At 35.7% G+C, this 18,226-nt stretch overlaps 1 pseudogene; it reads right to left on the reverse strand.

Annotated features, from left to right (window-relative positions):
- LOC111316333 (DExH-box ATP-dependent RNA helicase DExH6-like) overlaps positions 1–9,329 on the reverse strand; it is a 68,165-nt pseudogene extending 58,836 nt beyond the window's left edge.
- Between the last annotated feature and the right edge of the window lie 8,897 nt (positions 9,330–18,226).

Here is an 18,226-nt window from a genome sequence, read left to right on the forward strand (position 1 = left end):
CTTCTCTAGCATTTTCGGAGTATAACATCTCCCACTTCGAGTAATGCCTCCTACACCAGTTATGTTGGAAGCATCGGCTTTGGAGATCTCTTCTTTTTGTCCCTGAACAATGATGTCACAGCCATATCTCTAAGGTATAACTTTATCATCTTTGTATGGAAAAGGAGTCAGGACTTTAAAAGTTATCTGCCTAGGGAGGAGTTTGTCTATGACTGACTTTGGTTTGTTCCCACACTGGATTGTCACTGGTTTTGGAAACAACTTTACAGGCTTATCAGTCATGTATACCTCAACATTCTTCAGGTCTTTTTTTATTTCATAGATTTTCATTTGGTGTGAATCCAAGAGTCTTTGTACCTCATGGTGAAACTGCTCACAGGTTTCAAGGGAATGGCCCATTGCCCCACTATGATACTTACAACTAGTACCAGCTATATATGCTCCATGATAGCTGTGTGGACTTACCAGTTGTATCATGTTTGCTCTTCGTAAAACATCAAATAATTAGCCCAAAGGTGTCTTAATATCTGCCACTTCCCTCTTCACATGACGTTCTTGCTCTTTCCCTATAGCATTCACATTATGATTCGGTAGAGGATTGCCACTAACATTTGGCGCAACCGTCCCTCCATTGTCAAAGCAAATCATCCCATCCTTGATCAACCGTTACACTTTGTGTTTCAGGGTAGTGCAATTCTCGGTAGAATGACCAGCAATCCCATAATGGTAGTCACAGTGGGTGGTGGGATCATACCACTTGGGATAAGGTGGCTTGAGGGGTTTCAATTTACTTGGAGCGATCAAATGACTGTTGCAGAGCTCCTTATATAATTCCGTATAGGTCATGGGAATAGGGTCAAAAACAGGTTTTTCACGAGTGGTTCGTTGCTCCCGTGAGCCACCAATAGGGTTAGTTGGGCGAATTTGTGATCTTGAGGTAGGTTGGATGTTAGGACTGTACATGGTATTTTGGGGTCTATAAGAGGATTGATAGGTTTGAGGGTATGGTGGTTGTGTAAATGGTTGGTATGGATGAAAGGAAGTGTTATTTACAGTGGGGTGATAGGACAAATATTCTGATGGTGGGTAAGGTGAATAACCTCTGTTTTGTCGTCTATCAAAGCTCACAGCCTGAGCTTCAGTTTCTTTTTTCTTCGGGACTCTTTTGCTAGATGCTTTATTTCCTTCTAGCTTACCATTCTTGATGACACTCTCAATGATCTCTCCCGAGATTACCATATCAACAAAATTCTTTGTTGCATTCCCTATCATCTTTTCATAATAGGGAGGTTTTAAAGTGCTGACAAATAGCACTGTAATTTCTTTTTCTGTCAGAGGAGGTTGTACCTGAGAAGCAACATCCCTCTACCTCTGGGCATACTCTTTAAAAGACTCGTTTGCCTTTTTCTCCAGGTTCTGCAAAGACAAACGATCAGGAGCCAAATCGATGATATGTCGATATTGGTTGATAAAATCATGTGCCATATCGCTCCAAAAGCGAATGTGAGTCCTGTCCAGTTGAACATACCATCTGGCCGTAGAGCCAGTAAGACTGTCTTGGAAAACATGCATCAATAGTTTTTCATCATGTGCATGAGCCGCCATCTTCCTGCAATACATGGTGATGTGGGTTTTGGGGCACTTTGTACCGTCATACTTTTTAAATTTCGGTACTTTGAACTTATGAGGGATAACCACATCAGGAACTAGGCAGAGCCCAGCAACATCAATTGACCCATAAAAGCTAAATCTTTCAACAGCCCTTAGCCTTTGCTCTAGCATGCTAATCTTGGAACTTTCTTCAGCTTCCACCCTCATCTTTTCCTTTTCCTTCTCTTTTAAATCATCTAGATCAGGAATTGGTTCTGCTACCTTTTCAGTGAAGACAGGATTTATATAGCTATTATACTGCCCTGGATTGAAAGTCGATGGCATTCCAGGATATGTTGGATATGTAAAATGTTGTGATGGGACCTCTTGGGCAGACTGGGCTTGAGGTGGGCCAAAACCTGGAGGGTACAAAGGGTCAGCCACTTTTTGCTAGCTTGTACTTCCTTCAACTCCTTTTCCTTTATTCATATTTTTTAGGGCCTCCAGAATCTTGCTTAGTTCACTTTCATTCTTCTCCTGAGCTTTTTCTAGCTTTTCAAATCTATGAGAACTTTCTTCTTCCATTTGTCTTGCTCTGGATCTTGTGTTGTATGGATGAGCAGGGTTTTCGCTAGATGGAGCTATCCTCGGACCTTGAGTACCATACTTATGATTAGAAATGTTATGCTGTGCCTTATGTATGATGCTTTGATACACAAATGAAATGTACATTTTTTGAATGAAATCTAGCATGAAATGAATGCAAATGATTATGTTGAAACATGATCATAAAAAGAATACAGATGCATACAATCAGACAAACAACATAGTTAGTTCCGTGGATGAAATGTAAGTGATGTTGATGCATAATGTTACATATGATAAAAATAATACACAAAGTTAAGCAATCAAAATGATTAGATAAACACCCTTTTTGTGTCCTAATTTTAGGGTATATCTATCATTGGGTAGAAAGAGCTCTATCCTAGGTGTAGGCACTCTTAAAGTTCACTACATGCGGTTTTAAGGTCAGAGTCTAAAGGTCCTCAAATTGCTCCTTACATCCCTGTCCATTACAGACTAGTAAGGCACCCTAATCCTCACCCATTACAGGCTACAAGCGGAAAAGGTTCAATTTGAGTGGGAGTATTTCGCTAGCCACTGCGGAGGCATTAGACCTCACGAAAGCAATAGGTACTTTACTCCCTCCTAAAGGGACGGAGCTCGGGTATAAAGCTCATGTTATGCACATGCATATGAATGACATAATCAATAAAGTAAATAAACATGAATGAATAATAATACATATATACAAAAGGGTTCAATTTTATTAGGCTTTTGGATAACATAAATTATTTGCTGGCCTGACTCTCAAGTCCCCAGTGGAGTCGCCAAGCTGTCATAACGTCTAGATCTGGGGATCTATCGCTAGACATTGACTTTTAGGGAGTCGCCACCAATCTTTTTTATCTAGGTGCGATTGGCCACCTATAGAATCTGTCCTTTTAGAGAACACCTAAGTTTAAGGGTCCCTAGAAGAATAGGTTCAGGTCTACAAACCAGAACAGGGTTTGGGAGTTCGATTACATGTGAGGAAGGTTATAGCACCCTCACAATGCCCATCAAACGATGGTACCAGCTTAAATTTGTGTTATCCAAAAGCCTTAAAATTTTACCAAGTAATTAATTATTGGAAAATTTTCTCAATTGACTCTAATACTTTTAGCAGAAAATTGAGAAAATTTCCTCACCTCAAGAGTATGCAAGAAAAACTACTGTTTCACTTGCAGAGGCTCCGTCGTCGGATTAGTTAAAGAAAAATCAAAATAGAAAGGAATGAAAGAATGATTTTTTTTGTGTAGGAAAAATTGATACTTTCAACTTTTCCTCAAAAATCCTTTTTTTTTGAAAATTTATTTCTAAGGAAAATTGATACTTTCAACTTTTCCTCAAAAATCTTTTTTTTTGAAATTTATTTCTAAGGAAAATTGATACTTTCAACTTTTCCTCAAAATAATTTTTTTGAAACTTTGATTTCCAAGAAAAATTGATACTTTCAACTTTTCCTCAAAAATCTTTTTTTTTGAAAATTTATTTCTAAGAAAAATTGATACTTTCAACTTTTCCCTAAAAATACTTTTCAGGAATTTTGATTTTCAAGGAAAATTTTTTTTGGAAAATTTATTTCTAAGGAAAATTGTTACTTTCAACTTTTTCCTAAAAATATTTTTTGAAAATTTATTCTTAAAGGAAATTGATACTTTCAACTTTTCCTGAAAAATATTTTTTTTTTTGAAAATTTATTTCTAAGAAAAATTGATACTTTCAACTTTTCCCTAAAAATACTTTTCGGAAATTTTAATTTTCAAGGAAAATTGATACTTTCAACTTTTCCCTAAAAATATTTTTTTGGAAAATTTATTTCTAAGGAAAATTGATACTTTCAACTTTTCCCTAAAAATATTTTTTGAAAATTTTGATTTTTATTTAAAGAAAATAGAATAATAAAATAAAAAAAATGAAAGTGAAAATAAATAAAAATAAAAAACAAAATAAAAATAAAATAAAGATAAAAAGAATATTAAATAAACTTAATCTAATAAATAAATAAATAAATAAAACAAAAAAAAAAACTGAAGCGGCTCGGTTATCAGCTCGGTTCGGCTCAAGGCAGGGAAACAGCTCGGGGGGAGCGGCTTGGAAGCTCTGCTTGGCTTGGAGGAGGGGCAGCACGCGTGGGTCAGGAAAGCGGGTCGACGCTCGGGTCGGGCCGGGTTCGGTAAAACGCGCGGATCTTCTAGTTACTTAAGGCCAAAACGACGTCGTTTTGGGAGGGTATAAAAGGCAATCCCCTTCGTTTTTCGGCAGAACGCTCCGCCCCTCTCTCTTTCTTCTTCCCTTTTCCTCTCCCTTCTCTCTAAAAGCTAAAGAAAACCGGTGCCGGATTCTGGAAAATGTCGCCGGAATTTGGAAATTTCGTCGAAAGTTGGCCGGAATATCACCGGTTTCTGGGATTCTTCGTCGGAAACTGGACAGGTCGCCAGAACTTCAATGCTCGCCGGAATTGTTGCCGAAAAATTCAAATTTCGCCAGAATTTTCGTCGGAATCTGGAAATTTCCCAAAAATTTCCAAAAAAATTTTTCGTCAAAAATTTCTAAAAATTTTTTCTCACTCCCAGAACACTTAAACTTTTCCTAGCTTCCTATATGCCTCCTTTTCTCTCAAATCAATAGCTTTGCTTACTATTTTCTGTGTGTGTTTGCATCTGTTCCAGGGGTCCTTTATATAGGGATTGATCAGGAGTTCTTGATCAATCCCAATTCCTCATTGGACAGGAATTCAATCTTTGAATCCAACTGGACCCTTCTGATTGAATTTCCATTCCCAGTGGGATTCTTCAACTTCAATCTCAGCCCTCCAAAAATAAAAATCAAATAAAAAAATAATAATAGATAATTAGAAAAGAATCAGATACGGGTCAAGAAAAGAGAAAGAAGAAAAAAAAATTATTAACAGATAATTAAGAATACAATAAGATAAACCAAAAAAAATATTACAAGAAAAAGAGAAAAAAAAATAATAAAAAAAAAATAATAATATAATAATATATATATATATATAACTATATAAATACAATACATATAAATATTAATAGAAAATAAATAAATAAATAAATAAAGATATACATATATTAATATATAATAATAATAATAAATAATAAAATACATAAAATACAAAAGAAGAAAAAAAAATACAGGGTTACAATTGAATTGGGCCTTACTCATTTGGGCCAAGCCCAATTGATCTGGGCCTGGACCCAATTGGGTGTCTATAATAATTATTGACAAAGTTGTAAATTAGGTTACCAAATACCCAAAATGAATCTTTATTTAGATGAGAATGTTTTTAAATCCATTTATATGTATTGAAATTGTTAACTCAACTATTTAAATAGTTTTACATGAACATAAATTAAATCATTATATTGTTTTTGCTTTCTTATATTAATTATTTATATGCATTTTCTTTTACTTTGTGGTATGTTAGCAATTGTAAATTAGACTACCAAGTATCGTAAAATGAATATTTGCTTAGATAATTATGTTTTTTAATCCATTTATATGTATTGAAATTGTTAACTTATCTATTTAAATAGCTTTTCATGAACATAAATTAAATGATTATATTATTTTTGCTTTCTTATGTTAATTATTTATGTACATTTTCCTTTACCCTGGTGTGTTGTGTTAGGAATATTTTGCAGTTTTATTTTTCAATACCAATTTCTATTTTGCTTAATTTTGCATTTTTTTCTATTGATGTCATATAATTGACTATGGTGTCTTTAATTGTTGTAGATACCTAGATCATTTGTTGCTCTTGGAAGGTTTGGATGTGAAAAGACTAGTAGGCTAATTAGGAACGAGTTGAAACTTGATAATAGGACTTGCCTCATTTATTTCTTTGCAACTCTGAAAAAACCATCAAAGAACAAGCTGCAACAATTGTGATAACTCTAAAAAAAGATGAAACTAGGTTATCAAACCAACCATTTCAGCCTCCAGAAATAGAATAGATTGTTCACCCTGAACAAACAGTGAAATCACCATCAAAAGCACTTCCACCAATTCAACATCAAGTCAGCCTATTATCGAAGCTCAAAAATAACATCCAAGTTCACCGTCAGCGACTCAAACCACACAAAACTTATCTTTGAAGAGTCTCCTACCAAAAAAAAAAAAAAAGATAAAGTAAATTTAAAAAATTACCTAATTTACAACCTAAAAATATCAATTACTGTGAACATAACTTGTAATAGGTTTATGCAATGGGAAAGAGAAGATGAAAAGTTGAGCATACCCTTCAACCTAAACTAAGAAAGTTATTATTATTATTTTTTGCTAAGTCAAATTTCATTAATAAAAGGAGTGAGATAAAACTCACAACAGTAAACAAGTTATTATCAGTCAAAAGGAACACCTCTATAAAACAATCAAGATCGAAGTTAACTATCCTGGACACTCAATGTCACAAGTTCATTTCTATTCATGTCCTTGCTATAACACACAAATATAATCAATGTTTCCTTGAACAAGATCCCTCACCACCATGTAATGAGAGACTCCTCCATATCAATTCCTGCTCGCCATGGCCAAAGTTTCTGTCTCATACTATTGTCTCCATATAAAACTCTGATCTTATGAGCCTTCCAAAATTCTTTGTTAAATTTCTTGTTCTCTAACTCATTTTTTTCTAATTCTCTTACATCATCAATGGCAAATAGCTGCACCATCATTTCATCAATCAGAACAATTCTTTCCTATATCCCGTTACTAGACTCTTTTTAATCAACACCTTTTGAAAAGTCTTACAGTTTACCAAAGTTGGTTTTCAAGCAGAACCCACACCTCTTAAGTTTTCTTCATAAAATTTTCATTATGATCAGAAAGCCAACATTCCCAAACCATCCTGTATCCGCTAGCCATCTGTTTATCCTACTTCTTATGTTTCCACTAACATACCAGGTAAATCACTTCCTAACAATGGAAGGTCCAGGAAATCATCATAGGCAATAAAAATGTAGAATATGCATTATTCCCCCTCTTTCATCTTTATGACACTTAACAATTCCCTAATTTTCCCTGACAACAACCTCGTACAACTCCATCCCAAATCTGAATATCACCTAACTAACAATCATCAGACAAAATCACAAAACACCTATCTACTCTCAACTTAAATTCAATCCAGTATTAGCCCATCAGACCAGTTTGTAACAATCCCATAACACAGTCACCAATAATCCCTCTCCACTTTTTAAACTACAACCAGTAAAGGTAGTACTCCACCTCTTGACCTTCCATCTTCATCAATTTCTCAATAATCGTTCTCTCTCCAGCTTCCAAAGATAATTCAATCTTCTTGCCAATATTCCATATTTTACTAGTTTCCTCTGGTATCTTTTTTGCTAAGTCAATGAAGCTTTTATTAATCATTTAGAAAATCAAACAGCAGTTAACATACACCTTATATAATTACACTAGATACATCCCTAACATGCTAACTCAAATACCTTGAGTGCACCAATCTATTTTCGCCATGCACTAAATAATTCCATGTGATCCACTTCCTCTTTAGCCAACATGTTGACCATCCCATTAACTACCCCCAATATATTAGTCACAACCACATTAGACTCAACAACTCCAACCAAACTAGGAAATGGAGGCATAACATTGCTTGCATCAACAATGATCAATATGATATATACCAGGAAAATAAATCAAAATGACGAGAACTCCTAAGAAAATCAAGAACCACCAAAATCATTGAGCAGCACCATAGAATGTTCCTCAATCCTTTAATGAAACCAAAATTTACCACCAAGCCATGAGAGAACTCTTCCCTATATACTCCCGCCTTAGCCAATGCGTTAGGCACACCAATCGAATCCTTGAAAACAATAAACTAGATCATTGACCTGATTCAATTAGCAAGCTTATCAATTTTAAACCAACTCAACCTTAATTACTAAGGTATTGAATCAATAATTCCTATCTAAATGGCACCAAATCAAATGACTTTATGAGCACAACAATTAATCAAATGCTTTTCACAATTTGCTGATAGTCTTAGTAGTTTGCCCAAATTCCATATTCCTCGAGCTTCTTTCAACATAATGTTATTTCTATTTTTCTCTACTAAATAGCTACGCATATACAATTACTTGCTTCCACCCTCAATGTTTTGCCATATTTGCATTTTTTTTAATGTCTTAATCACGATCTCGTCATCACAGCTGGCTTACATTCCTAGCATTTTCCCAAGCTTAAAGGTTGACTCAGCATCATCCGCATAAAGCACCCTCCTGCAATTTTGGAAGCTCCCATCAGATAGTGAAGCATTTGTTACGATATTCTCCTTTTGTTTTTGCTTTTGAATCTTCTTCTACTTCATTTTCCTTCCCCCTTTAGCTTCCTTCTTCCCTAACAGCTTTTCATAAAACAATTCTTCAATCTTATAAATGCTCCTGTCCCTTCTCCCTTTTCTTCTTTGATTCTTAACTTGGCCAAAGGCCCCATTCTCCTCAGCCGAGTCCTTGTTTTTATTTAATGGTCCTGTTTTTCCTATCCCTTCACTTGGCCTAAACATCTCATATTCTGATCCATCAGTTCCTTCAACGTCCAAACTCAGGCCTGCCTTATAACTAAGCATTCCACCCACAGCCCCTACATCACATCCCACCTCACTTTCTAGCTCATTGTCACCCTTATCATCTAGCTTCTTTAATATCGTGGGATCCACTTTGTCCTCCCACGCGTTTCCTAATCATGAACCAGTGCATGCAAAACCTTTCTCGTATTCTGTTAAGACACCTTCCTTTTCGATGGCTTCATTATCTCTATTGTCATTTTCAATGCCTATGCAGCTAAGTGAAGTCTCAGCCACCTCAATTGTCTTTTCTCTATTTACTCCATATAACAAAAGGTGTCCATCATTATTATTGTAGACACCGATTTTGTCCGGATCTACTGTTTTATTTTTATAATAATAATAATAATAATAATATTTAACAAAACAAACAAAAAACAAAACGAAAATAAGATAGAAGTCAAGGGGTTGGTACGATGCCGAACTGCTTCGACCAACTCTCTGTCAGCCACCCAACCAACTCCCCGACCAACCCAACCAATCCCCTGACCAGCTCTCAGCCTACTTACAGCCTACCTATATCCATCTAGATTCCCCTAAATAGAAACCCTTTAAAATCCCCAGCCATCTTCCTCATTGGCGATCGGTCAGCTCTCGAAAAAAAAAAAATCCATTTTCAAACACACAGCTACCCCCCTCAAAATACACGAGCACCATCTAGCCGAAAAAAAAAAAGAAACGTAAAAAAAAAAATAGAAACACAAAAACAAAAACAAAAACCAAAACGAAATCACAGTCCTCCTCGTAGGGAGGAACCTCAGCGTCGAGCCACCTACACCAACAAAGAAAGGTACCAGTTAGCTTTCGACAAAAAAAAAAGTATACTGAAAACTTCAAAACCCGATCTACATGAATTAAGGCCGTTTTTGGTGAAAATGAGGCCAGATCTGCGCTCAGGAGATCGAGAAGAGTTTATGGGAGAATTTTAGGATTTTTCGACCATCGGTGACTGGCGAACGGCGGCGGTACCGCGGCGTGCGGTTGAAGAAGAAGAAAAAAAAAGCTGTTTTTTTTTTAAGACTGAAAAAAAATGACAAAATTTTTTTTTTTTAACTTTTATATAAATTGTTAATAGCCAAAACAACGTCGTTTCAATAAAAACTCAAAATGACATCGTTTTAACTAAAGAATGATCCGCGCGTTGACCTGAACCCGACTCGAGATCTGCGCAACCAGACCCGACGACCCGTTCCAGCCAGCCTTGAATCGGTTCATACGAACCACCAGTGGATCGGACTGAATCGGTCAGATCGCCCGAACCGCCGATCCAACTGTTGAAACGGTTAGATCGCCGGACCAGCGTTGACCGGACCGTTGACCGATCCGGTTCAGGTAAAAAAAATTTTTTTTTTAAAATTTTCTATTTTTTTATATTATTATTTTTGTTTTTTTATTTATTTATGCATGATAAATTTATTAGAATAAATGTTTAATTGTTTTAATAATAATAAAATTGAAAACAAATAATAATTAAAATATATTAAAATGCTCAAAAAAATAATTTTTATTATTTTCCCTACCTAGATGTTGGAGGGAATAAAAATATATTTTTAAAAGAAATAATTCCGCCTAGATGTTGGGGAATTATTATTAATAAATTTTCATAAAAAATAAATATAAAAAATTTTTAAATTAATTTTAAAAAATCACTAAAATCGAACTTGCTTCGAAAATCCACCTAGATATTGGAGATTTTTAGAGATGTTTGTATTTTCTTAAAAACGAAACCTTAAACACTAATTCTTAATTTTAAAAAATTATAGGTTTCTAAAACTCCTAAAAATCCAAAATCCCTTAAATCCAAACCTCATAAAATTCAAAATCCCTAAAATCCAAAACCCCCAAAAGTCCAAAATCCTCGAAATGCAAAGTCCTAAAAAAATCCTAAGGACACGTATGAAAATTCTATTTGAAGCAATTTGTTTCCGAATACCGCCTAGATGATGGGATATTTAGGAAATTTTACTTCGTGAAGTCTTTTCACACGATTTCTTAAATCGCATTAATGATAAGATCAATAAATAAAAAAAAAGATAACGGTAAATTGGGATCTTAAATATAAACAGTCGCACCTAAGCTCTGCCTAGATATTGGAGAGTCGGGCTGGTCTCATTATATTTAAGAATCCAACTCTTAAATTGCATCTCATTTTACATGACATTCATTAGCATGATATACGTTAGCATGTTATTATCAGTATTTACTTGTACTATTTTGTCTTTAATTTTTTTTATTTACTACTTAGTGATAAAATATCTTATAATAAAAAAAATAATACTAAAAAAAAATCTTTTTGTGATATTACAAAATAAAATAAAAATAACATTCCAAAAAATAATTCTTGGTACTCTGTCTAGATGTTGGAGAGTCACCAACAATTTTTTATAAAGAGCGTTATTTCATTTTAAGGATTGTTATGTTAAATCTTAAGCGAAAAGAGTTATTTCAAATTCTGCCTAGATATTGGAGAATTTCAAGATAATTCTTTAACTTAAAGATTTTCTCAATATTCCTAAATAAAAATTTTAGCAAAAATATTTTTAAATGAAGGGAATTAGTGTTAAATTTTAAATTAAAACCATTTTTATCCAATAACGAAAATAGTGCGTAATTAAATGGTACCAATTTATGGGCGTTGTGGGGGTGCTAATCCTTTTCCATGCGTAACTGACTCCCGGACTCAACCTGGTTTTTCGTAGACCGAAATTTATCTTTTTGATAAACTTTAAACTCGTTTTTATAAGTTTTATTAAAAGGATAAACTTTTGGGTGGCCAATCACACCCTAACAAAGATTGGTGGTGACTCCTCCCCTTTTATTTTTCTCGATTTTAAAACATCATCTTTTATGTCTGGCAGTCCCAAAACCGTTATGACAGCTTGGTGACTCCACTGGGGAGTTATTTGAGAGTCGGGCCAAAATTTTAATTATGCGCTATTGACAACGATTAGATTTAATTGATTTTATTTGATATTTAATTTAATTTCTTTTATTTTATTTTTCTGAAAATAGTCATGTTAATAAATGAAATAAATTATGTGCTAGTTATTACTTCATTTTGATTTTGTTTTTGATTTATTCATGTTATTTTGATTAATACATTACCTTGCACACACTTTGCATATTCACTTGCATACATGAGCTCTATACCCAGGCTCCATCCTTTTAGGAGGAAGTGAAGTAGCTACGCTCTCATGAGGTGATAACCTCCGCATTTGCTAGCGAAACACTTTCACTCAGATTGAACCCGTTTTGGTAGTAGCCTGTAATGGGTGAGGATCGGGAAGCCTTACTAGTCTATAATGGACGATGATGTGAGGAATAGTCTGGGAACCTTTAGACATATAAATCTTAACCCGACATATAGTGAACCCTGAAGTCCAACTTTAGGATAGAGCCATACTTCCCTTTTACGAGAAAATTATCTAAATTAGGACACTACGTATATTCTGATATGCTTGGTCACTCATTTACTCAGTTTTATTTATTTATTTTATTTACATTCTTGATTTGTTTTATTGTCTTCAATTTTGTTGCATGCATCATATAGGTACCATATTTTTAGAGGGTATTGTTTTGGACCAGTCTTAAAAAAAAAAACTTTCAAAAAAACCTAAAGGATGTCGTCTGTGTGTAAGAGCTACTTAGAGGTCAAGAGCCATTCAGAAGGTACTTAGGGGAAAGAAGGAGATTGCTTAGTAGATGGTCATATATCGATGCTACCACAGTCAGTGCATATGGATCTCGATCAGAATAATATATCAGAATTGGAAACCATTTGGAAACAATGGAGAATAGAGAAAAAAGAATTTTTTTCCAAGAAATACGGGGATATGGCACTGCTTATGTCTGTGAAGGTTGATGAACAGCTAATGAGAGCCGTAATACAGTTCTGGGATCCATCTTATCAATGCTTTGTATTCAACCAAAAAGACTTGGCTCCCACGATCGAAGAATATTCTTCTTTACTTCGGATAGAGTCTATCAATCAAGACAAGATCTATTGGAAAGAGCATAAGACCACCGGATATAGAAAAAAATTAGCCAAGATCATGCAAGTGGAGGTTGAAGAGATAGACAAGCACAAGAAAGAAAAAAATGAGGTTGAGACCATTCCATCAGTTTTTTTGCTCGAGTACATAAGAAAGTATATTGATATCGATCAGGGGTTAGATGTGTTTGCTTTGGCCATCTATGGATTGATGATATTTCCTAAGGTTTTAAGACATATAGAAGCATCGGTGGTTGATTTTTTTGAGCAATTAGATAAAGGTATAAACCCTTCACTAACTATTTTGGCAGAAACTGTTAGATCACTTAATTTTTGTCGAAGAAAATGTGAAGGACAATTTATGGGGTGTGTTTAGTTACTTTTTATCTGACTCAGAAGCCATATTTGAGGAAAAGAGAAGACATCATTTCGACCATTCTCCGTGCATTTCAGTCCTATCAAAGAGTTTATGACTAAAGAATGGAGAAAAGATTGGACAAAAAGTCAATGGTTGGCATTCTTTTTGAAGCTCACTAGCGAAGATGTAACATGGAGGGCACCATCGATGCTTCTGATGGCTATCTTATATAGTTGTGGAGACGAGTCATGGGTACCTTTGTTAGGAATATAAGGGGCAGTGAGTTATGCGCCCCTTATGGTTCAAAGACAATATGATTCACGGCAGTTCATCCCTATGACTCATAAGCTCGGTTCACTCGAGTTTGATTATGAAACACCCGGTTATGTGAAATGGGTTCGTGCAATCATCAAAGCATAGAAGCAGGTCAACCGAATGAGCCCAGCTAGATTCACAGATAATGTTGCTGAAGGTTACCTTGCGTGGAGGATGAAAAGGGTTAACGAAATTAAGCCTCTACCAGCTGATGTTTCAGAAAAGTTATCGGCTCCTATTTCAGTATCGGTATTATCGACTTTTGAGATCGTTCAACGAGAGTTTGAGATTGAAAAAAAAAGGTTAGAGAAAGAAAAAGTGGCTATGATGGATCAGGTTAACCAATTAAGATATGATTTGATGATGAGAGATGATGTAGTATAGAAGTTGACTAAAGAATGAAAAGTATTGAAAGAGGATCTGCAAAATCTGCATCAAGAAAATAAGAAATTAAGGTTGGATAGTAGACCTTTGAAGGGATCCAAGAAGGATGTGGAAGAACTACGGGACACGGTGGAATATTGGAAGAACAGAGCCCGAAAGAACAAAGAAATGATCTCCACACTCACCAAAGAGCAACATGAATGGAAAAAAAAACTTTCAAGAGCCTCTGAAAAGGTAACAAGGCACCAAAGAGAAAGTGAAAAGCTAAAAGCTGAGCTAATGAGGGAACAAAGCAAGAACTCCGATTTGCAAAGCAAGAAAAAAGCCTTAGAGCATGAATTAATGAGTTTGGAGCTTCAATTGACAAGTAATCAGAGGCACATAAACGAGATTTTGATTGAGTGGCAAGATAGAGAAGATTATTGGGCTCGCACTTGCAATATGGAGATAGATGCTCGAGAGATATGGAGAGCAAAAAGTTTAGGGAGGTAGCAATACATCGAACACCTGACTACTCAAATCTATAAGGCTGTCTGAAAAGCAGGCAACATGGTTGAAAAGGTGAAAGCACTGGAACGAGAGATTGTACCAACCCAAGGCCACAGTCAAAGATTATTGTACTTTTTGCATGAAACTAGGGAGCAATATGCTCAAATCAAATGTTTTTATGGCTTTAATGCGAGAATGATTGGATGATGTGTAAAGACTCCCATGGTTAATGAAAGTTTCTTTTTGTTTTGATCGATCCAAGACAATACCCTATTTTGCATTTCATTCATTTCATGCATGCATTTTCATACTAACAATAATATCAACGACATTATATCATGTGATCTAATTCATGGTTAATAAACTAAGGTTCAAGGATAGCAAAACCAAGGAACCACAACCCGTCAATTTCGCATAGATATAATACTTATTCCCAGACTCAAGCCATGGAAGAAGAGAATACAGCTAGATTTGAAAGGATTGAAAGGGCACAGGAGGAGATACAAGAAAGAGTGATGGAAATACAATAAAGAATTGAAGCACAAATGGCTGAATTAAGACAACTGTTGATTGGATCAATGAAAGGAAAAGAAATTGCTGGTGTATCAAGGACAGGAGATGAGGTTAATGTGGAAGAGCCATTATACCCTCCTAGATTCACTCCACTTCAAGTTCAGGTTCAAGTTTCTCGGGGTATACACATACAACCACCAAGGGCACAACCATACCCCTATGTCAATTATTCTACAAATCAGTAGCCGACCCACTTGAATGCCAATTCGGGACCCATCCCAGTCGATCCCATCATGGTACCAAATCTTGACGACCCTGTTGAGCAAGAGAAGTCTCACGAAATGTCAGAACCTGTTATAAATTCAAAAATTCCAGATAAGTATGACCAGCTTGAAGAGAGGCTTAAAGCGGTTAAAGGTAATGACACTTATGGGGTTATTGACGCCAACGAGCTTAGTTTAGTGCCTGACTTGGTTATCCCACCAAAATTTAAGACCCCAGATTTCGAGAAATATGATGGGACAAAGTGTCCATCTGCTCATATCACCATATTTTGTAGAAAGATGACGGGTCATACCCATAACGACAAACTATTGATACACTATTTTCAGGATAGTTTGACTGGTTCAGCAATTAAATAGTACGTGCAATTAGATTGAAATAAGATCAGTTCATGGAAAAACTTAGCCAAAGTTTTTTTTGCTCAGTATAAGCACGTCTTGGATACAGCCCCTGATAGACTGTCATTATAAAATATGGAGAAAAAGTCGATAGAAACCTTCAAAGAATACGCACATCGATGGAAAGATGCAGCAGCCCAAGTACAACCATCACTGACTGAAAAAAAGATAATCGTGCTATTCGTCAATACACTAAAGGCCCCGTATTATGACAGATTGGTGGGAAATGCCACGAAAAACTTTTTTGACATGGTAATTTCAGGGGAAATGATAGAAAACGCTATCAAAAGTGGTAAAATTGAAGGGTCTGAAAAGAAGATAGCTACCTTAAGGAAGAAAGAGCAGGAGACACATGTTGTCACTCACATAAATCCCCCACACCATCCTTTTATTTCATATAACCCACACCCTTATTACTACCCTACCATAAACCAAATCTCTCAACAACTATACCATTATCGGGCACCTCAACAACTGCCACCCAGATCAAGTTTTAGCCATCAACCATCCAATTACACCCCGACACCTCCAGCTCGACCATTTACTCGACCAACCTACCCAAACAGCAATAAAAGAAACTCACAGAATAATAACAATCAAGAAAGATCTCATTTTGACCCAATTTCTATGACATACACAGATTTGTATCCTCGACTTGTTGAGAAACATCTGCTTGCTCCTGTTATTATTGAACCTTTGAAACATCCATTTTCCAAATGGTATGACCATAATGCACATTGTGATTATCATTATGGGAATCCAAGTCATTCCACTTAGCATTGTACTGTTTTGAAGTGTAAACTGCAAGGGTTAATCAATGAAAGAGTATTAAATTTTGATACCAACCAACAAGGGACTCCAAATGTCAATAGGAACCCTCTACCAAATCATACCAAACCATCAATAAATGGTTTAATTGATGGGCAAAGAAGCCACGTGAATGAGAAAATAAATGAAGTTAAGACTCCAATGGCTAAGGTGTTCGAAGTATTGGTCAAAACTGACATGTTGAAGCCAATAGAACCTTAAAATTCCTCTAAAGTAATTAACTCAACTGAAAGCTACAATTATCACGGAGGTGTTATGGGGCATTCTATCGAGAATTGTCGCCAATTTTGTCAGAAGGTGCAAAAATTGATGGATGAAGGTCGAATGGAGTTTTACCAAGAGAGAGAAGAGTTGGTGAAAATGTCTACCATCGATTCAAAGAATAAGTTTGGGCGTAGACCAGTAACTATCTATTATGATGAGAAGCCAACATTGAAGCTAGAAAAACCCGTCTCTCGATCAATGGTGACAATTAAAGTTCTGGCCCTTTTCCATATCAGAATGATAAAGCAATACCTTGGAAGTATGATTATGATGTCGTAGTCAACCTAGATACTGCCAACATAACGGGTGTAAGAGGCATAACTCGAAGTGACAGGTGCTATACCCCAGAGGCTCTAGAAAAAGCTAGAAAAGAAAAAGCCAAGGTAGGAAAAAAAATGAAAGTCAGAGTGATCTTGATGCAGCACCAGAAAAAGAATGTCAGAAGCCAGTATCTGAGAGTAAAGCAGGTGAATTTTTGAAGTTAATAAAACATAGTGAGTATAGCGTGGTAGAACAGCTTAACAAGATGCCAGCTAGAATTTCGCTATTGTCATTATTGCTCAATTCAGAGTCACACCGTAATGCTTTACTGAAGGTGCTAAATCAAGCATATGTGTCTCACAATGCTTCTGTTGAATATGTGGAATAGCTTGTTGGCAATCTGACGATTTCAAACTATATCTCTTTCAATGATGAAGAGATTCCTCCTGAGGGTAGAGGAAGTACTAGGGCTCTTCACATCACTATAATGGCTCATCCATCAATGTTATACCTGTGACTACTCTAACAAAACTCCCTGTTGATGGATTTTATATGAAACCTAGTCATATGATAGTGAGAGCCTTTGATGGAACCAGAAAAGAAGTGCTGAGAGATATAGAAGTGCCATTACAGATTGGCCCATGTACTTTCAACGTGAAATTTTAAGTCATGGAAATCTCTCCTTCATATAGTTGTTTATTGGGTAGACCGTGGATTCATATGGCAGGTGCTGTCCCATCCTTATTACATCAGAAAGTTAAATTCATTGTTGAAGGGAAGCTAACATGTGTGGCAGGAGAAGAAGATTTATTGGTAACTCAACCGATAAATACTCCTTATATGGAATCGATAGATGAAGCTTTAGAATGCTCTTATAGATCCTTCGAGATTGCCAATGCAACGTATATAGCTAGAGGATCTAAATTGTATTTGCCACACTTATCTACGACTACTAAAATGGTAGTCAGACAGCTTACTAAGATAGGATGGTGACCTAAAGTCAGACTTGGAAAGAACCTGCAAGGAATCACGAAGCCATCGACCATATATGAAAAGAGAGACAGGTTTGGCTTGGGATATAAGCCAACAAGAGGGGATAGAGTAAGAATGGTGAATGAGAAAAGAGATAAGATGATAGCTAATCTTAAGGGATATGAGCTGGAGTCAAAGTCAATAGTCATTCCATACCTCTATAATTCTTTTCACTCGGAAGGATATATTTATCCAGATTTACCGGAAGCCCTAAGTGCAGGATTCATGAAAAAATTTTTAGAGCTGGCCATTCAAATAGTGAATGATGGAGAAAAAAAGAGTCGAAGTGAAGAGCTGTTCGTGCACCC

Source organism: Durio zibethinus, chromosome 24, assembly GCF_047325235.1.
Source record: "Durio zibethinus cultivar Kanyao isolate XHJ-2024 chromosome 24, ASM4732523v1, whole genome shotgun sequence".
Lineage (NCBI taxonomy): Eukaryota > Viridiplantae > Streptophyta > Magnoliopsida > Malvales > Malvaceae > Durio > Durio zibethinus.